Below are 26656 nucleotides of genomic sequence, written 5' to 3'. Positions count from 1 at the left end.
TGAATATTGAATGACTCTTCCCCCATCAATGATATTCCTAATAATGACCCCTCAAGATAGAAATACTTGAAGAAGCCCCTCCTCTCATTACATATGGACAAATCTTGTTCACTGAAGTTTTAATGTAAAATGCATTTCATAGGTCCAATTCTGGGGAGGATTACAAAGTGTGTTTTTCTTCCCTCCACATCACCAAGCAATTCGTGGACACTAGCTGGGGGTCCTACAACTCAACTCAATTCTGGAACTATCTACCTGGAGATAGTATCAGATCCCACAGGTTGAAGGCTCAGTCTTCCACTCCAGGTGCCAATTTCAGGTCCATGTTGTCACCTGTACATCTGACCTTCTCCATAGGTTTGATTATTTTGCTAGAGTGACTCATAGGACTTAGGACACTAGTGTACTTGCTAGGTTATCAGTTTATTACAAAGGATATAAGGATATGAATGAACAGCCAGGTAAAGGATAGGAAGGATGACTCTATGTCCTTTGAAATTTGGGACCCCATACAATGGCACATGGAAGCATTCTGGTTCATCAACCTGGAAGCTTTTCAAACCCTGTCCTTTTTTTTGGGGGGGGGGGGGTTTATGGAGGCTTCATTACACAGGCAAATCATTGGCCATTGGTGATTGCTTCAATCTCCAGCCCCTCTCCTCTCCCCAGACATCAGTGGGGAGAATAAAAGTTCTAATCTGCTATTCAGGTTGGCTCCCTAGGCAACCATCCTTGGTTCCAAAAGTCACATTATTAAAAGAGAGAGAGAGAGAGAGAGAGAGAAATCATTAGAGACTCTTAAGGATAGAGAACAAACTGAGGGTTGATGGAGGGATGTGGGTGGGGGATGGGCCAGGTGGGGGATGGGTATTAAGGAGGGCACTTGATGTGATGAGCACTGGGTGTGGTATATAAGTGATGAACCACTGAATTCTACCCCTGAGACCAATATTATACTGTATGTTAACTAACCAGAATTTAAATAAAAATTTGAAAAGAGGGACACCTGGGTGGCTCAGTGATTGAGTGTCTGCCTTCAGCTCAGGCCATGATCCCAGGATTCTTGAATCGAATCCTACATTAGGATTCTTGCGGAGAGTCTGATTCTCCCCTGCCTCTGCCTCTGCCTCTTTCCATGTCTCTCATGAATAAATAAATTAAATCTTTAAAAAATTTTGAAAAGAGGGATCCCTGAGTGGCACAGCGGTTTGGCGCCTGCCTTTGGCCCAGGGCGCGATCCTGGAGACCCGGGATCGAATCCCACGTCGGGCTCCCGGTGCATGGAGCCTGCTTCTCCCTCGGCCTATGTCTCTGCCTCTCTCTCTCTCTATGACTATCATAAATAAATAAAAATTGAAAAAAAATATTAAAAAAAATTTTTGAAAAGAAAAAAACCCCCCAAACAAAAAACAAAAGTCACCTCATTAACATAAACCCAGTCATGGTAGAAAGGAGTTTGTTGTGAATAACAAGACACTCATTTTACTTTTATGGTTCTGAAGGGATTTCAATAACAGAGGGTAAAAGACCGAATAGAACAAAAGATATTTCCAGGGTGCCTCAGTGGCTCATTCAGTTAAACATCAAACTCTTGGTTTCGGCTCAGGTCATGATCTCACGGTCCTTGTGACAGGCTCCCACTGGGTGTGGAGCCTACTTAGGATTCTCTCTCTCTCTGCCCTTCCCCTCCACTCCTGGGCATGCCTTCTCTCTCTCTCCCTCTCTCAAGGAAAAAAAGATGCTCCCATTGCTCTTCTCAGGAAATTCCAAGTGTTTTGGGAACTGTGAGCAAGGGATCATAGACAAAGACCAAAATATATATTTATTATAAATCACAATATCCCACAAGGATACAAATTCTTTGGAAATTGTTAAGTTTTACATTGTATTTAGGAATACTCTCAGTATTGAGATAATTAGTACAATTTTGACCATGATTGACAATGTATAGCTTATTCTATATTTCCCTTTCAACGTTCATTCACTCCTCATTTACAATGAACTCTTTCATTTTTTCTTTACCCTTTGCCTGGCAAAGGGCAAAAACAACCAATAAAATTTAGAAGTTAGCATTATGTAAAAAAGAGCATTAATTGAGAATGAATCTTAGGCACTGTGATAGGCAGAAAAGATCTGGAGTCCTGGGTAAGAAACAGTTAGTGCTGGAATGGAACATACGTCTAGTGGGGGCACAGGCCAGGAAACCAAGCAGTGAATGCCTCAAAAAGGGGTACGTGGAAGGGCTTCCCACACTTGAGGAGCTCAGGGAATCTGAGGGATACGTGGATATTATCCAAAGGGGAGGGGTGCCTGAGGGTGAGAGAGAGTGCACTGTATTCCAAAAGAATGCTCTTAAGGAGAGTGATGACTGGATTGCCTCTTTCTTTATAGGAGTCATCTTTGTGAACTTTTGGTCTACACCAGTGTTTCTCAATTGGGTTTCGCTATGCTCCTCCACCCCCAATTCCAGAGGCATTTGGCAACATTTGGAGACATTTTTGGGTTGTCCCAATTGGAAGGGTTGGACGCTACAGTCATCTAGTGGGTACAGGCTAGGGATAGTGGTAAGCATTCTATTCATGCAAAGGACAGTCCCCCAACAAAGGGTCTCAGGACCCAAATGTCAATACTGCTGCTGAAAAATGGCAATCCAAGTCTCTGCACCAATTCTCTACCTCTGATCTCCCTGCAAGAGCACTTTTGTAAGGAGATGGTAAGTGTGCCCCCTGGCTGGTAGTGGAGGGATATTGAGGCACCTGCCAAGAGCCTTTTCACAAGTTTGCCCCGCTAGATGCTGGAGGAGGGATTCCTCTCTGTCATTCATGTTCCTCTCTCTCCTAATATAAAGTAGTTAGCTAACAACTATAAAATGAATTGAAGTACAAACCACTGCCTTACAATGGCATTTTAACCAATAATCACTTGAAGAGTCTGTATAAAATGAAGATAATAATATCCCTTCGGGTGGTTGTGGCAAGTGGAGGAGAGAGCATATGCAAAGTGTTTAGCATGGACTACACCAACAGTGCTGCTGCTTCTCATTTTTATTATGGTGTGATGGCTTCCTTGATGTGTCAACTTGGCTAGGCTCTAGTCCCCAGTTATGCAATCAAACTAACACTGATCTAGGTCTTTCTAGGAGGGGCCTGGCTGGCTCATTCAGTAGAATGAGTGACTCTTGAACTTAGGGTTGTGAGTTTGAATCCCATGTTGGGTGTAGAGATTACTTAAAAGACACATTGATCTAGCTATTTTGCAAATACAGTTAATGCCTCTAATCAGGTGACTTTAAGTAAGGAAGATTATGCTGGATCACTTGGGTGGGCCTGGCTGAATCCGGCAGAAAGCATTAAAAGCAGGACTGAGGCTTACCCATGGGAAAGCCGGAAATCTTCCCTTGGATGACAGCATCAGCCTGTGCCTGTGGGTTTCAGCCCAACTGACATCTTTCCTTTCTGATTCCTTGTTTGCCTTAGGGATATCAGGCATGCTCAGCCAGCCGTCACAACTACATAGGTAATTCCTTGTAATAAATCACTTAATATGTGTAGCTCCAAGGGTTCTGCTTCTCTGGTTGAACCGTACTGAGACAATTAGAATTCATAGTATTTTATGTCCACCTGGTAGGAGGTATTTCAAAGTGCTTGAAACAGTTTCTGCTCAAATCCCTGTCCCTTCCCATTTCTGAGTAGACAGATTATTGTCACAGAATCCTCAGAATAAAATGAAAGATCTTTTAGTCAATCTCTCAGGAGTTGAGGCTGGGAAGGTAGACTGGATATGGAATTGGACAGTTAAGTGGACATGACCTCTAACACTGTATAAGCTTACAATCTAAAAATAGGATTTAGGGGGACACCTGGGTGGCTCAGTTGGTTGAACGTCCCACTCTTGATTTCTGCTCAGGTCATGATCTCAGGGTCATGAGATTGAGCTCTGCATTGGGCTCTGCTCTCAGTGGGGAGTCTGCTTTTTCTCCATCTTCCTCTCCCTTTACCCCTTCCCACCACTCTCTCTCATAAATAAATTCTAAACAATTAAAAAATAGGATTTAGGGAAAAAGAACTTATTTTTGTTTAGTTCAGTTAGTTAGTTTGGCTTTCTAATGAGGGTGGATCTCAAGGTTAAATGTTTATGTGTTGGGCTGGGTGATGATAGGGCAGAAGCAAATTACAGTGATCATTTCCACCTAAAAATGGAGATGGAAGGACACTGAGTAAGGGCTGGTGAGGAGATGGGCTTGACCAGGGGGCTACTGAAGCTGCAGAGGTGGCCTGAGAGAAGAGAAGGGGGTAGAGTGGCTGTGCTAGGAGAATTTTTATGGGAAAGAATAGAAAAGTATCCAAAGGATTTTATTTTTTAAAAAGTTTTTTTATTTATTTAAGTAACCTCTACACTCGATGTGGGGCTCGAACTCATGGCCCTAAGATCAAGTGTTACATGCTTTTCCAACTGAGCCAGACAGGTGTCCCTATGCAGGGTTTTTAAAGAAAGTTTTGCTTATGTTGTGAGAATGTAGACCTTTTCTCCTGCTTTCCCACAAATCTTCAATGAACTATTCCTTTGTATTAATGAATTATGAAGTTTGATCAATATCTGGGAGGTACTAAAAGTGCTGCGAGAATGGAAGTTGTAATGGTGGTTCATGTGGGATGTGACCATGTGTGGCTTAGAAAACCACTAAGGTTGTGCATGATCTAGTTTTAGAACCACCAAGGAGGCACATGATCTAGTTATAGAACCACAAAGAATGCACATTTAATAGTTTTGTTACAGCAGGTAAAAAGTTTGTCATTTATGATAAAGTGGCTCATCCTTGCATTCTTCATAAACTTATTACGCTGTCTGGGGTGCCTTGCTAGGTACCAGGCACATGTCTGAGAAAAGGACTGCCGTAGGACTTCAATCTGGGTTGGAGGACATGCTGCAGATGAACAAAAGGCAATTATAATACAATGTGGTGTGAAGAAAAAGCAATGAGAAGTTGCTAGGGTAGTCCATGAGAGCATACAACCTCTACCTGGGAGCTCATGGGGGCTTTCTGGGGGAAGTGACTTAAACTTCCATCTTAAACTAGAGGATGGATAGGAGGTGAGGAGAACAAAATATGACCCCCAAATATGCCACTTTGGCATATTGATTACTTTGAGCTGAAGGCAATCAAGAACTGGTAGACACAAGAAGAACTTTTAGCTTTCCCTAAACTTTCTAAAAGAATTTATATAGAGGGCTTGGCCCAGAAAGAGAACTGTTACAAAAGATAACTTTTATCTGAAAGACCTCTCTGTATGGCAGGGCAAACAGCTGATTGCCAAACATCTGATCTTATTGTTCTGTGAATGACTCCTCCCTTTGTAGACCCAGGCACTTATCCTGTTCCTTAGCTCAGGATGGCATATAATCCTCAACTGGCTCACTTCTCCTTGGGTCTCATATTTTTTATGAGGCTCCTGTACATACATAATCGATTTGTTTTTCTCCTGTTAATATGTCTTATTCCAATTTAATTAATAGACCAGACAAAATAACCTAGAAGGGTAGAGAAAAATTTTTTCCCTCCCCTGCAGAGGTAAGAAGATAAAGAGCTAGAGACAGTGATTAATGCTTTTAGTCTGGCAGGCAATTTGTTGAATAGGTGCTATGTTTCTTATAAATACTCTTCCATTTTGAATCTTGCTTGGAAATTCCATATGGACATAATACCTTGACATGAAATGGAAACTTATTTGGGGCTAGGGCTCTTGAAGCCTCTTTTTTTTTTTTTTTAAAGATTTTATTTATTTATTCATGAGAGACACAGAAAGAGAGGCAGAGACACAGGCAGAGGGAGGAGAAGCAGTCTCCATGCAATGAGCCCAATGTGGGACTCGATCCCGGGAATCTGGGATCACACCCTGAGCCAAAGGCAGAGGCTCAACCACTGAGCCACCCAGGCATCCCTTGAAGCCTTTTTCTAACAGAAAATCTTCACTGTGCAAACCTTCTAGGCATAAGAACAGTCCAATATGGCTGGTTTTCTGGATGTCCTGTATATAGAGATTGAGGGTGGTACACTAGAATTTGAGTTAATTATAAAGGGAACAAATGTGGTACAAACATGGATTTGATAACAAGTCTCACAGTAACAGAATTTCGAGGCAACCTTCAAAGCCTGAGATAGACAGTTTAAGGACAAATACAAGCAAAGCCTTTCTAGAGTTTACTTTATGGAACTTTTATTCTCTAAAATGTAGCACAGACTGAGTTATAGAGATGTTCAAGACCTTGGATCGATTAACGTGTGATGGATTCATAATGGGCTGCTAAGGGAATCAAGAGCTATTTGGAATAAATCATGTTATTATCAAGTTTTGGCATCATGGAAGATTTAAATGGCCTCAATGACACTACCAGAAGGGGATACTGGGAGACATGGAACATGAGACCCCCGATGATTATGATAATGCTCTTTCCCTAAGTGGATGTTTTAAGTAATATATATCTAATAATGTTTTTATTTGTACAGCTTTTCTCTCTCTCTTTTTTTTTTCTGGAAGAGAGACTTAGCCACATAGAGCTATGACTAATTGCAAACAACAAACTACATGTCTGTTACACGTCTCACTACCCATTTACACCTTTCAGACTTCATCCATGTGTCCTCTGTTGGGCTTCTCTTTCCTTGCTTCCTTTCCTTAGACCTTGATTCCATACAGCTGAGATTATATATATATATATATATATATATATATATATATATATATATATTTAATCACCAGTATCTGCTGATTTATTTCCTCCAGAACTCTGAAATTAAGTCTCAAGTTCACCATGGTGGGACTTTCTTTTACACATGTTAGCAGGAGAGTCAGCCAAAGAGAAAGACATTAGCTCATTATTTGATATGGCCCCTGGATGAATTGATTTGTAAGTAGAAGTCTCATTGATTTGCAGGACATGGAGAATAATCCTCTAGAAAGGACTATAGAAAAGAATTCCAGCAGAATGAGAAAAGGGCTGTCATGCTGTCTTTTTTTCCTTTTTCTAATTAAGATTGTTTTTTTTAGAGCAGTTTAAAGTTCACATACTATCTTGTTTTTAAGGGGCCTGCTTCCCTAAACAATTGGAATAAAAACCCAGTTATTTAGACAACTCTTGTTTCTAGTTAGTTTCCATGAATCATCTGAGTGATCATTTGTGTTTGGGGTATATTGTCAGCATTTTCAGGATTGTTGATACAGTTTTCCACATCACTTCACACTGTGCAAAGAATATGCCACAATTTGGTGAATTACAGGAAAAGGCAGCAGAATTATCAAGGAGTGGTGGGGAGGGTAATCTTGGGGAACTAGCCCAAGACTTCCTTGAATTCCTTTCTCTAGCCTAGTCCCTTTCCACTGAATGGGCTTGGTGATCCTCATCTACCTTCAGAACTATATTGATACCATACTGTCTGCCTCCTATTCCTTGGAGTATCCCACAGCTTGGTCTCACTTGTACTTTTTTATTACTTCTGCCCTATTATTAATTGACTCTAAGTTCTGGAGCTTTCATTTGAACGTGGAGTGGAACCTTGGTCAGGAGGGTAGGCAGATGGGTTGGAATGGGATTCTTGGCACAGGAGTGAGGTTTCAGCACTGGCTGTATCTGATAAGATACCAAATGTCTACCTATCAAGGTGTGGTAGGAGAGTTCCTTTGATGGGGCAGAAGGAGGAGGTGACTTCTGCTTCCCTAATATTTTTTGATTTTAAGATTTAAATGACAACTCACTATTTTTCTACATAATCTCTAAACAACTTTGTTTTTGTTATTATGAGTGTTGAGTAAAATAGAAATTTTCTTTAATTTTCCTTTTTCCTGAAAGCTTGTGTCCTATCTAATTGCTGTATCAACTAAAATTCTCCTCTTCTTGCCCTACTCAACTCTTGCAATTTATTTAGTAGATAAAGAAAAACTACAAAATTAATATAGGATTATTGTAATGTGTGAAACAATACAAAGATATATGTAAAATAGCTAGTAACAGCTGGTCTGTAAAGCAGCCACCTTAAATCCTATCCTTATGAAATAATCAGTGTTAAAAGCCTGTTGTATAAAGTCATGCTCCTACCAGCCTCACAAACATACCTGACATGCATAGGTTCTTTTTTCCTCTAAACGTTATGAGCTCTTAGTGTCTAATATCCCCTTCCTTGCATTTCCCCCCTAAAAACACACCATGAATATCCCTCTGGATAAGTAGATATCTTTAAGCTTGCTCTGGTTAGTACAGAAGCCACTGGCAATGTGTGGCTATCAAGCACTTTAAATGTGGCTAGTCCAGATTTCTTTTTTTTTTTTAAAGATTTTATTTATTAATTCATGAGAGACACAGAGAGGGGCAGAGACACAGGCAGAGGGAGAAGCAGGCTCCCTCCAGGGAGCCCGACCCGGGACTCGATCTCGGGTCTCGATCCTGGGTCTTCAGGATCACATCCTGGGCGGAAGGCAGCGCTAAACCACTGGGCCACCAGGGCTCCCCTAGTCCAGATTTCTAGGGCTTAGGACAAAAATAAAAAGAATGTAAACTATCTCATTAATAGTTTTTTGTTGTTGTTGTTGTTGTTGATTACATGTTGAAATGATAAAATTTTGGATATTTTGAATTAAATAGCATATGTCACTAAAATTAACTTCACTTATTTCCTCTTGTTTTTCTTTTAAAGTAAACACTACCCACTACTTTCCATGGAAAACTACTTGAACTCATGATCCTGAGATCATGGGTCTCATGCTCTACTGGCGGAACCAGGCAGACACATCTATTACCTTATGCCTTAAAAAATTGTGGCTATCAAAAAAAATTGTGGCTATCAGATTTATTTATTTATTTTTTTTTATTTTTTTTTAATTTTTTTTTAAATTTTTTTTTTATTTATTTATGATAGTCAGAGAGAGAGAGAGAGAGAGAGAGGCAGAGACACAGGCAGAGGGAGAAGCAGGCTCCATGCACCGGGAGCCTGACGTGGGATTCGATCCTGGGTCTCCAGGATCACGCCCTGGGCCAAAGGCAGGCGCTAAACCGCTGCGCCACCCAGGGATCCCTGGCTATCAGATTTAAAATTACTTGCATTGGGACACCTGGGTGGCTCAGCAGTGAGTGTCTGCCTTCGGCTCAGGGTGTGATCCTGGTCCAGGAATCGAGTCCTACGTAAGGCTCCCTGCATGGAATCTGCTTCTCCCTCTATGTCTCCGCCTTTTTCTGTGTCTCTCATGAATAAATAAATAAAATCTTAAAAAACATAAAATTACTTGCATTATGTTTGTACTAGACAACACTGCTCTAACCCATTCTTTCAACAGGTAGTTATATTCCAAAGAACTTCATGTAAACTTAATAAGTTGGTGATCTACATCCGTACAAAAGCTTTTTTAAAAAAAGATTTATTCATTTATTTTAGAGAGAGAGTGTGAGTTAGGAGGTAGAGGGAGAGAGAAGCAAACTCCTCACTGAATGGGAGCCCAATGACCCAGGGCTTGATCCCATGACCCCTAGATCAAGACCTGAGCTGAAATCAAGAACTGGAGAGTATTATTATGCTGAGTGAAGTAAGTCAATCGGAGAAGGACAAACATTATATGGTTTCACTCATATGGGGAATATAAAAAATGGTGAAAGGGATTATAGGGGAAAGGAGAGAAAATGAGTGGGAAATATCAGAGAGGGAGACAGAACATGAGAGACACCTAACTCTGGGAAATGAACAAGGGGTGGTGGAAAGGGAGGTGGGCCGGGGGTTGGGGTGACTGGGTATGGGCACTGAGGGGGGCACTTGACAGGTGAGCACTGTCACCTGGGTGTTATGCTATTTGTTGGCAAATCGAACTCCAATTAAAAAAAAAAAACAGTTGGATGCTTAACCTACTGAGCCACCCAGGTGCCCCTTTGTATGAAAGTATTTTGTTTGAAACTCTTTCCGTGGAGAACTAACATTTATGGTCTAGAAAAGTGGCTATTTTTCTTGAAGACCACACTGAAGCTATCATACCTAATGCAAAGTTCACATTTCTAATAGGATACTAAGCTATCAGCAAAATCACCAAACTGCATCTCTTAAACCAGCAAGTCCCCTGTCCTATTTTTCCTTGAATAGCTATCATATGTGTAAATAATTTTACAGAATTATATATATTCAGCACTGAGGCTGGAGGCACTGGACATGCCTGGAGGCATGTAGAACTGGGAAGATGTTAGGGAGGTTTTAATTTTTTAAAAATTTTTTATTGGAGTTCAATTTGCAAGAGGAGGGTTTAAATTTGAGATAGAGTTTGCTAATGAGATGGATGTGGCACTGTAATTTGGAAGAATATTCTAGGAGGGACAATAGTTGGAGAGACTGACTGACTGATAAGCTATCCAGAACCTGTAGCATTTTCATTTTATAGACCTTATTTGAATCAGAAAACCTGGGTTGGAATTTGTACTCATCTACTTAAAAGATATGAGACCTTAGATAAATCACTTAGCCTTTCTGAGCCTTGAATTTCTTGCTGAAATGAGGTGAAAGGACTCCCTTTTCTTCCACGACATGGTATTTCTCAGGTTGATGGGAGGAGCTGATGATTTGAAATGAATAATTGTCATTAAAATTTTAAATTAAAAATAAAGTCCATTTTATAAATATTGTAAAAATATTTTTAAATATTTTATAAATATGCAACAGTAATAATATAACCTTATTGTCATATATATAATCCTTTTTTTCTAATTTTCCACATTGTAACCCTAGTTCTTCTTTAATTTTTCTCTCTTTTGTGGTCATGGTTACAGATGACTTGGACTTGTTCATCATCATACTGTTAGTTTTAGAGACAAGTCTAGATTCTCAGTCCTGTCTTTAATTTGGTTCCCTGTTCTTTAAAATACACCACTGCATGGCTTTCCAATAGCTTGAAACCTTCTTCATACATTCAGTGACTAAATCCTTCCAAGAAGAAAAATCTGAGGGTTGTATATCTTGGAGTGGAAAATCTGGGTGATATATATCTTGGACATAAAGTTTGGCTATGTTATAGGAAAATATTTATAAGTAGGAACTCTAGAACATGGCTCTACTCTGCTAATGACTATTACAGAAGGCCTCACATTCATTGAAAGGAATCTTCTTTGGGGGATTCTGGCCAACTCTATGCAGTGGTCCTCACTCTGCAGCTCCAGGGTATATCTCTGGATATTTGTGATGCTGGAGGCTAGAAGAAAAGGGAGTTGTCCTATAGCCAATGGAAAGCATCCTCCTAGTGATTCCTGCATTGGGTTTGGCTGACTGTCCAGGGTTAAAGACCTTGATGCAAAGCCTCTTTAAGTCACTGTATAGGTTTGGATGACTTCCACCAAGCAGGCCAGGCAAATTTCAAGGCTTCAGACTGAGCTTCCTCGGGAGAAATGAAAAAGCAGAAGAGGGGAGGGACGTCAGAGATTCTGGTTGGGGCAATAAGCTTGTGTGTGTGTGTGTGTGTGTGTGTGTGTGTGTGTGTCTAGAAATGCCCAGGATACCCTCAGCTACCAGGCAAAGGTCACCCCACTCTTTTAGGTTATCTCCCAAAGCCTGTTAAATCCTCCAAAAAGAAATTGATCTATTGTAACTCTGATAGTTCTGAAGCTGACTGTACTTTCCCAGAGTTTCACATTATTCATTTCCAGAAAGTAATTTTAGTTGATTGCCTTGTGGTCTTTTTGAATGAGGCATTTTATGAAATAGGAGAAAATTGAAAAGGTTGGCTCACCATCAAAATATATGCCTTCTGAATGCTCTTAAGGGCACTGCAACTGCCAATTTGGGATGGAAACTTGTTGGAATTTCTGTCCCTGGAGGTTTTTAATGGGAGGTGAGACAAGTATCTTTCTTGGTCCATTTAGTTGGATGCCTGCCTTGGACAGGTGTATCAGATGACCTGTGATCCTTCCCAGTATTGGCTTTTTGTGATTGGGTAGATTCATGAGACTATATTAGGTTCAGGATTTTACCCATCTGCTTTATTATTTGGCCCAATGTCTCTTGATCTTGTCTCTCCAAGCAGATTTTAAATTATTTGGAGGCTTGGATGATGCCTTGTGTTTCTTTCATTTTCCCCATGGAACAGAGAGAGCATGAGGATAACTTATGGGGAAGGGTTCTGGAAGAGACAGTGTCCAGGAAGACAGGAGCAAAGTCCAGGGTGGAAGATTGACCATTAATGAGAGGATTGATACCACATCTTCTGAGGTTGGAGGAAAGGTATCAGAACTGATAAAGGTGTAAATAAATTAATAGATAGTCATGCAACATGGTGAGGGAGATTCCATTTTATAATCTCAGTTCCACTGATGAAGGATGAGGAAAGATCTTTCACTAAAAGAAAAAAAATTAAGGGATGCAAACAGAATGGTAAATATTTGGAATAATTGTTGTTGGGGAATGGAAGAGGGGGCTGACCAACAACAGGTCAAAGGTTTGATGGAAAAAGGGGATTGGAGCATCAATTCAAGGTTGGGATTTTCCTGAACAGTGTGGTAGAGACCAGGAGATACAAGGTAATCAAGATTGGCAAGCAGAGGAGAGTTCAGATTACCCATCTGGGGATGTAGAACGGGCAGGGAAGGAAAAGCATTGCTGGGTGATAAAAGGGAGAAGCCAAGAAAGGGAACACACTATGAGGCCAGAGAGCAAGTGAAATAGGAGGAATTAGGAAGTGGGAAAACCTCAAGGGGTAGGTGAATATGGTCAGAGAGTAGAATGTTGGAGTTTAAGATTTTGGGGTGATGACAAAACCAAGAGTGTTGTGAGGATAGGTGGTCCAAATGCAGTGCAGTAACTGAGTAGAGTTAGGGAGATCCATGAGTTTCAAGATCACATTATTGGGGTTATCAGATGAGTGGTTTATCTTCAGAGACATGCATATCTCCTTGGATTTGGGTAGGAGTTGAGATAGGAAGGACCATGAATGAGGACTCAAAGAGCCATGATGAGAGGAGCATGCAGTGCTTTTGGGACTCATTGGAGGATTTCTTAACCCTGACCTAGGGAACAGACAGATGTCTGGGAGAAGTGATAGCTAACATGAGCCCACCAAAATGAGTAAGGTTAGCCAAGGGAGGGAAAATTAAGGCAGGGGAAAGGGTAGGATTCTTTAGGTAGAGGGAAGTAGGATGTTAAATAGATCAATATTTTATAAAATGTGTTGCTTCATAAAATGAAAGATAATCAGGAGACACAGAACTTATTATTAAATAACGTTGTCTATGTTTCTTTCTTTCTTTCTATAGCTTGGTAATCTTCACTTACAGTAGGCCTTATTTTGTTACTTTTAATTAAATTTTTTTCTTAACTCAGACTTCTGGGGGCTACATTTCACATCCTCACATTTATAACATATTATTATGTTAAAGGAAGGTGATGAAGAGTTCCTGAGGACCCATCCTCCTGATATTCGCTATGACTTAACCCTCTGTCTGCAGATTAATTTTCAATTATAGAACAAGTGTGTGATTTATTCTACATGATTGGGTTGGGAAAAAAAGGGAAAAAAAAGACATGATGCTAGCAAAGCAGAGAACAAACAATGAAAGACAGATAGTATACCCAAGAGCATTGTGACTTGTGCCTTTGTAATATGCAAATGAGGGGGCATTATTACTCTGTGCAAATGTTCACATGCTGAATGTGGATTAAGAAAAGGTGAAAGCACTCAGAGAAGAGAGCCAAAATGTCTGCAAGGAAAAAAAAGGAAAGTCAGAAAAGAAGCCAACTCTATTTCAACCAAGTATGTTGGGTCATAAATTATATCCAAGGAGATTTAGCTAACTGACACGTTGGACTTGGAACCCACGTTCCTTTTCCCACCTTGTTCTGACCATGAGAAAGGGTTGGTTATGGCACAGGAAGAACCCAGGGTTTGGACCAAAGTGCAGCTGGGCCTGTGTCCTGGCTCTGTCATAGTGCTGGCGAGCAATGCGACCATGAGCATATGCCCAAGCTTCTCTGAGCTTCCATTTCTGCATCAGAAGAAGAAGAAGAACAAGCAAAAAACATAAGTCAAAGGGTGGATGTGAGGATTGGGAATTATGTATGTGAAGTACTCAGAACAATATCTAATATGTAGGAGGTAGCCAGGAAGTGGTAGTTATTAGCTAGAAGTACTACTAATATGACTACTCCTATTAGTGCTCTCTTTGACAAATGAATCAGTAGAGTCTGTACGATGGAGAGAATGCTTGCTTATAAAAGGGATATTTTATACGTGTATGCTACACTCAACAAATAATTCAAAATGCAAATGGTACCTCTGCAGTGCCGCAGACAGGGTCATACTTCCTCCAGAGGCCAATACATGTTTGTCAGAGACCGTCTATTTGTGTGTGTGTTTGTGGGGAAGAGATGTCAGGAAGATGGGAAAGCAATTGCGAGGCTGGAAACAGCTTCCTTCCTTTAAATCCACCATCTAGAACTATTGCAGCACCAGAGGAATTTTCTTAAGCTGACTTAGAGAAATAACCCAATCCTTGCAGCAGTGTACAAATGCTGCTGTGATCCATTTTTCAGAGGGAAGATAGTAACTCTCTTGGCAGCATCCCTGGCTCTTTCTTTGAGCAGGACACCTAGAAGGAGCATCATTTGAGTAGTTGGCATAAGAAGTATGACCTGGTGAGAGGGGTGATTCAGTGCTGAGCCTCTTTGTAAGATCCATGTGTTACAGGTCTTGAAGGGCTCCATTGTTCACCTTCCTGGCTTATGCCAAGGCTCGTGTCCAGCGGACCAAGGACAGTGTACCTATCCTGAGCAAGATGCCAGGGAGCTGCTGTCAAATAAATTAAGTAAACTTTAGACTTGACCATTTACATAGTTCCTGGCAAACACATTTTCTAAGTGTATAATCTCCTATCTGATGTCCCTGGGGATAAGAAAGCAAATTTGGTGTATTAGAAAAGCTACACAAAAAAGGGTCATTAGGAAAATACAGCAAGGGATCAAGGTCAAATGTAGGAGCTAAAGTGAATGAACACTGGTGTGGTGATTTTAGAATAGAGAAGCACAACGCCGAGGGGTGGGGTTTCTTTCAGTAAACATAGTTAAATTTCTAGGAAAGTTACCTGGGAAAGTTATGGGGTTGCCTTCTTCGGAATACCTGGGGATGGACCTTCATCTGCTCGGAATGAGTGAAGGAAGTTGGGCTATAGGCAGAAAGATTGATTAGATAATTGCTACACCCACATCATACATTTTGATTCCATATTTAAAAGTAGAGCTGCACATTTTAAACAAAGCATTTATATGCAATGAAATGCCGGGACACCTGCACCCCGATGTTTCTAGCAGCAATGTTCACAATAGCCAAACTGTGGAAGGAGCCTCGGTGTCCATCGAAAGATGAATGGATAAAGAAGATGTGGTCTATGTATACAATGGAATATTCCTCAGCCATTAGAAACGACAAATACCCACCATTTGCTTCAACGTGGATGGAACTGGAGGGTATTATGCTGAGTGAAGTAAGTCAGTCGGAGAAGGACAAACATTATATGTTCTCATTCATTTGGGGAATATAAATAATAGGGAAAGGGAATAGAAGGGAAGGGAGAAGAAATGGGTAGGAAATATCAGAAAGGGAGACAGAGCATGAAGACTCCTAACTCTGGGAAACGAACTAGGGGTGGTGGAAGGGGTGGGGGTGAGTGGGTGACGGGCACTGAGGGGAACACTTGATGGGATGAGCACTGGGTGCTATTCTGTATGTTGGCAAATTGAACACCAATAAAAAATAAATTTATTATTAAAAAAGGAAAAAATAAAGCATTTAAAAATATTTAGATAAGCATATTTCTGGAACCATGCAACTAGTAAGGTATTACATTGTCTGAATTCACTTAAGTGAACCTGGCTCTTATTGGCAAATGTATGCTGGTAATTGTCAAGATGCTCCCATAGATATCGACACTGGGATTGATCCTCAATGATTGACCTTTCTTTATGGCCCAGTGCCCTTGTTCTGTTGCTGGCTGAAGCCCCAGGATTGACATCCTGGTTTGACATCCATTTCCAACCTGGCTCTGGCTCCCCCGCAGGAAGCATCATATGAATTTATTCACTCACCTCACCTCTGTGGCTGTCTTCTGCTCTCTGTGGGCTCAACCCTGGGCCCAAGGAACTGAACAACTGGGACCAGCTGGTGCCTTGTCCCCCAAAGCTCTACCGTGACAGAGGAGAGAAAGTTGCATTATTGCCTTGTGGTTACTATCTGTTAAGGGAAGAACAGTCAGAAAATTCATAGTGTCTATAGCTGTTTCCTAAAACAAGGGTATTCATCTTCTTTACAGTTTTCAGAAAATAAAAGTGTACTTGCAATTCTACAAGTTGCACTAAAATTTGCAAAATATTGCATATCAAGCCAGGGAGTCAGGCTCTACAAACCTCCTTTCAAAGCTAACAGTTTTTTTTCCCCAATATTTTATTTTATTTCTTTTCTTTCTTTTTTTTTTTTTTTTTTTGACAGAGAGAGAGAGAGAGAGAGAGAGCGGCAGAGGGAGAGGGAGAAGCAGCAGACGCCCCACTGAGCAGGGAGCCCGACATGGGGTTCGATCCCAGGACCATGGGATCATGACCTGAGCTGAAGGCAGATGTAACTGACAGCCACCCAGGTGCCCCTCAAAGCTAACAGTCCTAATGACGAGTCTTTTTAGTTGAAAATTTAGCTTGGGAAAGAGGTAGGCAAACATGTGTCTAAACTTACTAGCCGTTCACAGCCATTAATGTTTAGCCAAGTGAATGTGGCATCAGACTCCTCATTACTTCTTGATGGGGCCTTGAAAAAACATGGGCCCCTCTGGACCTCCAGTCTCTTCCCAGTATGAAAGTGTACTGTGGGCTTATGACCACAGTCTCATCTTCAGAAAAGAAAGTCCTGTGAAGAGTAGATCCGTTTCACAAAGTTCTCATCATGGTTAACCTGTTCACTGGAAGTGAATATGGTCATGAGAATTGTGCTCCGTCTGGGAAGGATCAATCAACCCATCGTCACTATCTTCGTGTCACCGAAACCACCTTGATGCCTCATCTCAGAGTCCACCAAACACTGTCACGTGAGCGATCTTGTTTCATTCTCTCAGCAGCCTTAGAGGCAAGTCAGACAACATTTTCTCCATTTTGCAGATAAGTAAACTGTGGCCCAGAGAGGGGAAGAGGGTTGCCTGAGGTCTCACAGCTATAAGGTTGCAGGACTTGGACTAGAAAGCCGCTCTTGGAAATCTGAGTCTGTGCTTTTGCTGCTGTGCCACTCTGCACTGAAAGTGTGTATAGAGACACTGCAAGAGTCCCGCTAAGTGCTTTATAAGGCTGATTAATCACCATCCTAAGTGCCTGGGAATCATCCAGCATTATTAATTCTTTCACCTCCTGACCCTGGTCATCAGCCTCTTCAGAGAGGGATCCAGCCTATTAGCATCAGCATCCTTTGGTCATGCCCTGCGTTATGGAGATGGGGCTTCATTTCTTCTGATGTGGAGGCTGCTGCTTCAGGGTGTGGTTCCCGGCGAGCCGTGAGCTACCCTGGCCAGGAGAGGCGAGAACATAGGACCACGATCTATCAGGCTGCTCTGCCCTGGCTTCACCATCCATGGACCTTGTGTCTGCAGTGAATGACAGTGGCATGAAGACGGTGCTTCCAGGGGAATGAAGCCACTACAGGAAAAAGGAAAAACAGATTCACAAATAATGGATGCATGATACTGATAATGATGGTACATTTTGCTGCACTTTTTAGTTCAGACCAGAGATGATAGAACATGGCATTATGTGCTGATGCCCACCGCAGCTTAAAAACAAGTTTGTAAGTAGCTAGGAGGAGCCCTGAGCTGGCAGCCAGGAGCATTCTGGTTTTCTTTGTCAAGTGTCTTCAACTATAATTCTATCCATGTGGGCCTCACATGTTTTGCCCCTTTCCTCATCTGTAAAGTGGGGATAATTTTGCCTAGCTTCATCCTCCATTATGGGATGAACCAGGTTGCCGGTGTGACGTGTCTGAAGGAAGTGTCGCATAGACAACATGATAAGTACGTCTGGCTACTTGGGCACATTGAGGGAATATTTGGAAGATATCACTAGCTTGTATTACTTCGTATTTTATGCAATATTTTTTTTTTAAATTTTTATTTATTTATGATAGTCACAGAGAGAGAGAGAGGCAGAGACACAGGCAGAGGGAGAAGCAGGCTCCATGCACCGGGAGCCCGACGTGGGATTCGATCCCGGGTCTCCAGGATTGCGCCCTGGGCCAAAGGCAGGCGCCAAACCGCTGCGCCACCCAGGGATCCCTATGCAATATTTTTTTTTATTGGTGTTCAATTTACCAAGATACAGAATAACCCCCAGTGCCCGTCACCCAATCACTCCCACCCTCCTCCCCTTCTACCACCCCTAGTTCGTTTCCCAGAGTTAGCAGTCTTTACGTTATGTCTCCCTTTCTGATATTTCCCACACATTTCTTCTGCGTATGCTGCAAATTATTATTCCTTCCTGCCTTCCAGACATCAGATAATGAAGCTAATGTTCAGATCAGATCATTGCTAAAAAGCAGAGAGTTGCAATGGTTTTTGACACTGGAACACTTACCTTTTTCTCTGCAGGATGCTCCTCCACTCGTATGAAGTCCAGGTTAGGTTTTGGGCTTTCCTCCAGATTAAGTATTCTGTGTTTTGGCCAACAGCTTGGGTGTTTTATTTCTGTGTTCTCTGTTGTCCTGCAGCATTGGGAAGGTTTATTTTCTACTTTTCTTTTGGTGGTAGGGACAGCTCTCTGATTGGAGCCGGCATCCCTGCATTGGGCGGAAACACAGATGCACATGTTTCTTTTTTTTTTTTTTTTTTTTTTTTCACTTTTTTTTTTTTTTTTATTGGTGTTCAATTTACTAACATACAGAATAACACCCAGTGCCCGTCACCCATTCACTCCCACCCCCCGCCCTCCTCCCCTTCTACCACCCCTAGTTCGTTTCCCAGAGTTAGCAGTCTTTATGTTCTGTCTCCCTTTCTGATATTTCCCACACATTTCTTCTCCCTTCCCTTATTTTCCCTTTCACTATTATTTATATTCCCCAAATGAATGAGAACATATAATGTTTGTCCTTCTCTGACTGACTTACTTCACTCAGCATAATACCCTCCAGTTCCATCCACGTTGAAGCAAATGGTGGGTATTTGTCATTTCTAATAGCTGAGTAATATTCCATTGTATACATAAACCACATCTTCTTTATCCATTCATCTTTCGTTGGACACCGAGGCTCCTTCCACAGTTTGGCTATCGTGGCCATTGCTGCTAGAAACATCGGGGTGCAGGTATCCCGGCGTTTCATTGCATTTGTATCTTTGGGGGATGCACATGTTTCTTGCGTAGCATCCCTAACACACTGCTAGAGCACATCCTCCGATGCTGTCCCGTGGCTAATATTGTGATGGCATCTGTGATTCTACTACACTCTTGGGTGAGGCATGAGGAGTAAGCAGGATGCTGGTTTTGAGACCCAAGCCTTGGAGTCTATTCTCGTCTTTCACTCTAATGTCATTTTATTAAGACAAAATTGGAAGCATTCCCAATACCCATCAAGAGAGGATGGATTAAATGCATTATTATATGTCATTACAGAGAAAGAAGTAAATTTGTATAGCTGATGTGGAGAAATTTCCAATTAATAGAATTAAGTGAAAAAGGGATATATATTAATATATATTAGTAATAATTATATAATATATATTAGTAATAATTAGTGATATATATTACTATGATTCCATTTTTATAAGAAAGGGTCTATCTATCTATCATCATCATCATCTATCTTAATATCCTTACTGATGAATAAAACACTCTGGAATGATATTCTTAAAGTAAGGAAGGATTCACAAGAGAATTTTAACAGTTATTAATTTTAACAGATAGCCTGAGGGTTGGGAGGGAGATTTTACTGGGACTTAATTTTTTAAAAAAATATTTTAATTATTTATACACGAGACACACACACACACACACACACACACACACACACACACACACACAGAGGCAAAGACAGGCAGAGGGAGAAGCAGGCTCTATGCAGGGAGCCTGATGTGGGACTCGATCCCGGGTCCCCAGAATCACACCCTAGGCTGAAGTCAGTGCTAAACCGCTGAGCCACCCGGGCTGCCCAACTGGGACTTAATTATTTATTTTTAAAGATTATGTTTATTTATTTAAAAGAGAGAGAGAGAGCAGGGATCCTTTGATGGCTCAGCCGTTTAGCGCTGCCTTCAGCTCTTGGAGTCCCGGGATCAAGTCCCATGTCAGGCTCCCTGCATGGAGCCTGCTTCTCCCTCTGCCTGTGTCTCTGCCTCTCTCTCTCCATCATGAATGAATAAATAAAATCTTTAAAAAGAGAGAGAGAAGCATGAGTAGGGAGGGAGGTGCAATGGGTAGGGAGGGAGGGGGCAGAAGGAGAGGAAGACGTAGGGAGGGAGGCTCTCTGCAGGGAGCCTGATGTGGGGCCAGATCCCAGGACCCTGGGATCATGACTGGAGCCAAAGGTGGACTTTTAACTGACTGAGCCACCCAGAGCCCTGGGAGGGAGTTTTAATTTCTTATTTTATGTCTTTCCATATTTTCTGAAATTTTAATCATAATCCTTATTTTCTCCATGCCTTGGTTTCTTCATTTACAAAATGAGGTAATAATACATGAGTGGAGTTTTGGTTTATGACACCCAAATCTTTTTATATTTATTTATTTATTTATTTATTTATTTATTTATTTATTTATTTATTTATATTATTTATTTATTTATTTATTTATTTATTTATTTATTTATTATTTTTTTATTGGAGTTCAATTTGCCAACATATAGCATATCACCCAGTGCTCATCCCATCAAGTGCCCCCCTCAGTGCCCATCACCCAGTCACTCCCACCTCCCTTTCCACCACCCCTTGTTCATTTCCCAGAGTTAGTCTGTCATGTTCTGTCTGTCTCTCTGATATTTCCCACTCATTTTTTCACCTTTATCCTTTATTCCCTTTCACTATTTTTATTCTCCAAATGAATGAGAGCATATAATGTTTGTCCTTCTCCAAATGACTTATTTCACTCAGCATAATGCCCTCCAGTTCCATCCACGTTGAAGCAAATGGTGGGTATTTGTCGTTTCTAATGGCTGAGGAATATTCCATTGTATACATAGACCACAGCTTCTTTATCCATTCATCTTTTGATGGACACTTAGGCTCCTTCCACAGTTTGGCTATTGTGGACATTGATGCTATAAACATCATATGACACCCAAATCTTGAGGTTTACCTAAACCTTGGTTTTTCCACTGTAATGTTTTTGTTAAGAAATCATTGGGTGCAATCTAAATGTCCATTAAGAGGGGATGGGTTAACATCTCATAAGATTGTTGAGAGGCTTAAATAATTAAATACATATAATGTGACAAGGATGATGCCCAGCACATAGTAAATGTTTAATAAGTGTTCACTGTTATTAGTTTTGTAGTTATTAGTGAAGAGGAATAACTGATTCCCTTTGGGTTCTGCTGGAATCATATGTCTATGAATTGAAAAGCCTCAGGGATTCACTTCTAGGTCTGTTCTCAATGGAGCCTGTGTGAGACGGGATCGGGAGGCCAAGCTCAATGGTTCTGTCTGCCTCGTTCCTCTTTGCTACTACAGATGGCAGCCACTTTGTATCTCAGAAAGGGAGAAGATGTTGTGAAGGTCAAGTAGACTACATTTTCAAACTTTTACATCAGATAGAGAAATAACTGAGTGTGGTATAATAAAGAATATATCTGGTATCTGCCCCTCGTTTCTGGCATGAAACTTGAAAAACCCTTAGTGAGTTTCCTGAGTGACAGAAGGGTCTTTGTAAGGCCAACAAGGTGAATGGAATCATGGCGGGCCCCTACGTAGCTTCAAATGGGGTCCTCAGAAAGACCAAACATGGGATTAGGAGGTTTGTCAGAAATGTGGGCTGCCTCAGCACCCCTGGAATGTGAGGCTGGAAACAGGCTGGAAACCTGTGGAGTCTGGTGATAACTCTAGGTGACTAGTGTCAGAACAGAAGTGTTGTGGTCTACCCAGGTGGGGTGGAAACAGTACAGTCACCTGGTTTAACTGATCATAAGCAAGATGTCTTTCCCATCGACTAGGCAGCCCATGTCACTACAGCTGTTATGAGGCAGAGTAACCCAAACCAGAGAATTATCTGGAATTATCTGGCTGTCACCATATTCCATTTCCCCCTCACTTGTTCTCATCCTCTGGTCTTTGATTCTTGTGAAAAGTCATCAATAAAAATGGTGAAACCACTTAATCTTTATCCTCAATGCAGCCCCTCTTCGTATACAAATTGCAGTAATTGGTTTTCCTTGTTTTCTTTTTTCCCACTGACTTTCCTCAAGTAGGGACTGCGAAGGGCATATGTTTGCTGAATAACAATTTCATTTACAAGACCTTCCCAATCTATTAGACTTGGAGCTCACACAAGACTTGCTTCTCAGCGCTTAAATGTAACTCATTAATTGTAAGACACATTACTCTTCCTTGCTGCTTAGATTTTTAAGGAATGCAAATGACATTTTGTTTCAAAGCTGGGTAAAGCAACCAAAAAAGTGCCAAGAATTGTCCTGACTGGTTTGAGGTACTTGTTAGAGGAAGATATAACGAGTGCTCTAACCTCAGACTAACCAGTGTCCTGTGGGAATTGGAGCTCTTGCTCTCCTGTGTCCTGATGCAGAGATTTGATTTCTTTTTATTTCTAAAACTTGAATATCTATCTGCAAGCCAGCTACCATTTCCCATCAATAGCAGCAAATTCCAGCATTTCTTGTCAAAATAAATGTGTGTATCCTTAGGAAATGCAAAGCCATTCTTCTACCAGCATAGTGGAATGAAATAAGAAATGCAAGTGTGTTTTTTTTAAAGATTTATTTATTTATTTCAGAGAGAGAGAGAGAGAGAGAGAGAGAGAGAGGCTGAAAGAGAACAAGAGTGGGAGGAGTAGAAGGGGAGGGGAGGGAGAGAATCTCAAGCAGACTCCCTGCTGAGCATAAAGCCTGACTCAGGGCTTGATTCCACGACCCTGAGATCATGACCTGAGCCTAAATCAAGAGTCAGTCGCCCTACTGACTGAGCCAGCCAGGTGCCCCAGAAATGCAAACACATTAGCAAATATACATAATACACAAACACTTCCAAGCCACAGAGGTACAGGGTTTCAGATTACTTATCTGTCCATAGGACTCTCCTTGGGGGATCAGGGTGGGGACAATGGCAAACCACACTTGTGAAGACCACACAGAATTTAACAAAAATCTTAAAGGTGAAAAGATCTTCATACTTATAAGCCCCCTTCATCATCCCTTTTATAAAAAGACATTCAGATTTTGTAGGAACAGTCAAAATACAGCAAAGCTTCCCATGGACTTCTGGGTGGTTCACTGTCAGTTAGAAGGACAGCTCTAATTGTGAAATGTTTCCTTTTATGTTTCTTGCAGCCAGTGGTCCTGTTTCTCCTTGCTGGCCCCACACAGGGGCAGTGTGTGCCCTGTTTGCTGTAGCAGCCCTCCTCACATGGGGAGACAACTGTCCTATGGCAAGCCCCTGTGTTGGTTTCCTAGCATTGCTGTGACAAAGCACTGTAAACTGGGTGGCTTAAAACAACAGAGATCTCTTCTTATGTAGTTCTGGAATCTAGAAGTCTGAACCCTAGGCAATGGCAGCATTGGTACCATCTGGGGGCTCTGGGGGAGAGTCTGTTCTTGCTTCTGTCCTCGCTTTTGGGTGATGGCATACCAGCCTTGGAGTTCCCTGGCTTGTAGCTGTATCACCAGTCTCTGCTGCCATTTGCATATGGTGCTCTCACTGCATCTGTGTCTTTGCACACTCTGTGTCTGTTTCTTTGTCCTAAAAGGACATAGTCATATTGGATTAAGGACTCATCCTACTCCAGTGTAGCTTCAGCATCACCTACGTAATTTTATGTCAAAGACTCTATCTCCAGATAAGCTTCCAGTGTGACGTACTGGAGGTTGGGGCTTCTATGTGTCTTTTTTGGGGAACACAACTCAATCTACAACCGTCCTTGAATCCCTTGAATTGTTCTTGATAGAACAAAGCTTCCAGGCTCCTCCTCGTCGTGTCCATCTTTGTTCATAGGGTCCGGCTATCAATGTCACCTTCACAGCTGTGGTTTGAGAGACAGTAGAGCAGAAGGCAAGAAATTGACTTTTACTCTCCCTTTTTTGAGTCTAGAAATAAAACATTTCTAGTTGTAAATTGTAGAAGGGGTAAGTTTCAAAAACTGGCCAATGAAACTTTTAAAAGTCCTGTTTTTCCATTAAGAAGAAAATACTTAGTTTTTTCATGTAACTGAAACCTCCTCTTCTCAAAGCCTGCCTTCTCCCCTGCCCCTGTCCCTGGCTTTCTCAGATCCCAGGGCATTGTATCACACACTCTCCTCTTTGCAGAATAGCTGTTCCAGAAAACACGTTAGAATGAACCATACTCAGAGGGCAAAGGAAGCCATAAGAAGACAACTTGGCTGATGATGATATCTGGATGGAAGATCTGAGTCCTCAGAGCATTTGCATTTTGGTGGGCTGAGCTGTTTAGGATTGATTTGTGGCCACAATGAGTGTTTAGTACTTTCTACATAGAGATCATGTCCTCCCTTGGTTGGGGTTGTGAGGCCCCAAAGTGGGAGTTCAAGGGAGTTGAGCTGTTGTTCATTAGCCGTCCTATTGCTGTGGTTCTATCCACACTCTTTCCTGCACAGTGATGGGGAGCATTTTGAAAGCTTTCCTTGTGTTTATCCCATTTTGAGACCCTGACTTTGTCATTACTGACTTTGTCATGTTCTAAGACTCTGGCTGTAAGAAGAGATCTTCTGCTAAGGGTGGGTCCCAGCAGGGCTTGGCAGAGACATGGGAAGGGGGTTATGGAAAGTGGATAAAAACAGCTACAGTGAATCACTACTTATTTAGGGTCATGGTGCTTACCAGTATCTTTGGGTAAATATTCTCAGCATTACATTATAGGCATTCACATTCAATGCATTTGATTCAGAAAATCCTCAAATTTATTTTAATAGTTTTTAAGAAACATTTTCATTCTTACAACATAAACTTACTCATTTTTTTAACAAGAAAAAAAGTAATTATTGAATGGGCGTTTGTGACAGAGTACATCAATAATGCATTGAGTTTTGCAATATTTTTCCTGTGTTATCATTGTAGGAATAGATTATGAGTCTAAGCAGATTCAGTTAATGCCATTGTGATTTATGGGAACATGATGTGTTTGAAAAGGCCTAGAAGTCTTCTTCACAGATAGGTAGAAGGAGTAAGTTGTCGTGATGGTGGCAAGGGAGTGGTAACTCTGCCATTCCTTTAAGTCTTTAGAAATGTTATCTACCCTCCTGGATCCATAATTAGCCACCATGGAGTTGATGAAAATATTCATATTTCTATTTGTAGTGAGTACAATAGAACAGAAAGCTGTTTTGTGTCAATATTTATGGGAAAAGTAGAACTTGGAGCAGAGTTTTGGAGGTAATTTATTTCATAGTGGGACAAATATGTTTTGATCATTGGAATGTTTTACTTATTGACTTGAATCCAACAAGATATATTCAATTCCACTTAATTATTTACTGAGTGCCTACTACATATAAAGTACATAGCAGTTGGTGTGGGCAGGTCTATCAAAAATAGCTTTAACACAAAACAGAATGCCCTAAGTACCATAAATGAGAGGTCTTAAAAATACCATTTGGGGGCAAAGGAAGAAGGTCATTTGTTATTTCAGGCTGAATTCCCATGAAGAAAGTGTCCCAGACAAAATCTTAAATAGTAACACTTTATTGAGGGTACAATCCCAAGAAAGCAACAGTGAGGCAGAAGAAGGGAGTAAGTCGAGAAGGGAGAGTGAATGCAAGATGGTGTATGGCCAAGCTGATTATAGCTTTGCAGGAAACCGGATAGATGTTCAGTCTTGTGGACCAACTCCAGAGAGAATGCAAAGAACAGTTATCTACCTGTCATAGAGAAGGAAGAGGGAGCAATTTATTGGCTGGCTTTTGCCTCTCACCTTTCTGTCATTAGTCAAAATCTCCTTCATGGACACAACTCCCTCACAATTATAGGTTGTTACCTAGCCTTCCATGGTATGAACATACCCTGAGTGCCTCTTAGTCTGTGGTGGCAGCAGTAGTGGCTTGGGCTTTATGATGGTAGGAACAACACAAGCTGTCACTAGGATCACTCTGGCCTGGAATGAAGGCAAGCAAGTAAGGCTCAGGATGAGATAGTGAGGGGCAAACCCAAGGTGGTCCATATCTATACTGTCAGGATTAGGAAAAGCTTTATTTTTTGGAAAGATTTATTTATTTATTTGACAGAGTCAGAGTGAGAGAGCACAGGCAGAGGATGTGGCAGAGGGAGAGGGAGAAGCAGACTCCCCACTGAGCAGGGAGCCCGATGTGGGGCTCTATCCCAGGACCCTCAGATAATGACCTGTGTTGAAGGCAGATGCTCAACCAACTGAGCCACCCAGGCACCCCAGAAAAAACTCTAAAGAGGAAGATGGTACACAAGATGGCACTTAAGAGGATGGACAGGGTTTTGATGGACAAAAGGGAGAA

At 41.4% G+C, this 26656-nt stretch overlaps 1 long non-coding RNA gene across 1 annotated transcript in view; it reads left to right on the top strand.

The window, feature by feature from the left end:
* The first annotated feature begins 13662 nt into the window (after positions 1–13662).
* Positions 13663–26656, top strand: part of LOC111094616 — a 34325-nt gene continuing 21331 nt past the window's right edge. The window contains exon 1 of the long non-coding RNA XR_005385539.1: positions 13663–13760. This is a non-coding gene — a long non-coding RNA (uncharacterized LOC111094616). The remainder of the gene's footprint in view (positions 13761–26656) is intronic.

Source organism: Canis lupus, chromosome 38 (genome assembly GCF_011100685.1).
Source record: "Canis lupus familiaris isolate Mischka breed German Shepherd chromosome 38, alternate assembly UU_Cfam_GSD_1.0, whole genome shotgun sequence".
Taxonomy (NCBI): Eukaryota; Metazoa; Chordata; class Mammalia; order Carnivora; family Canidae; genus Canis; species Canis lupus.
This window is presented reverse-complemented; position numbering and strand designations above follow the sequence as displayed.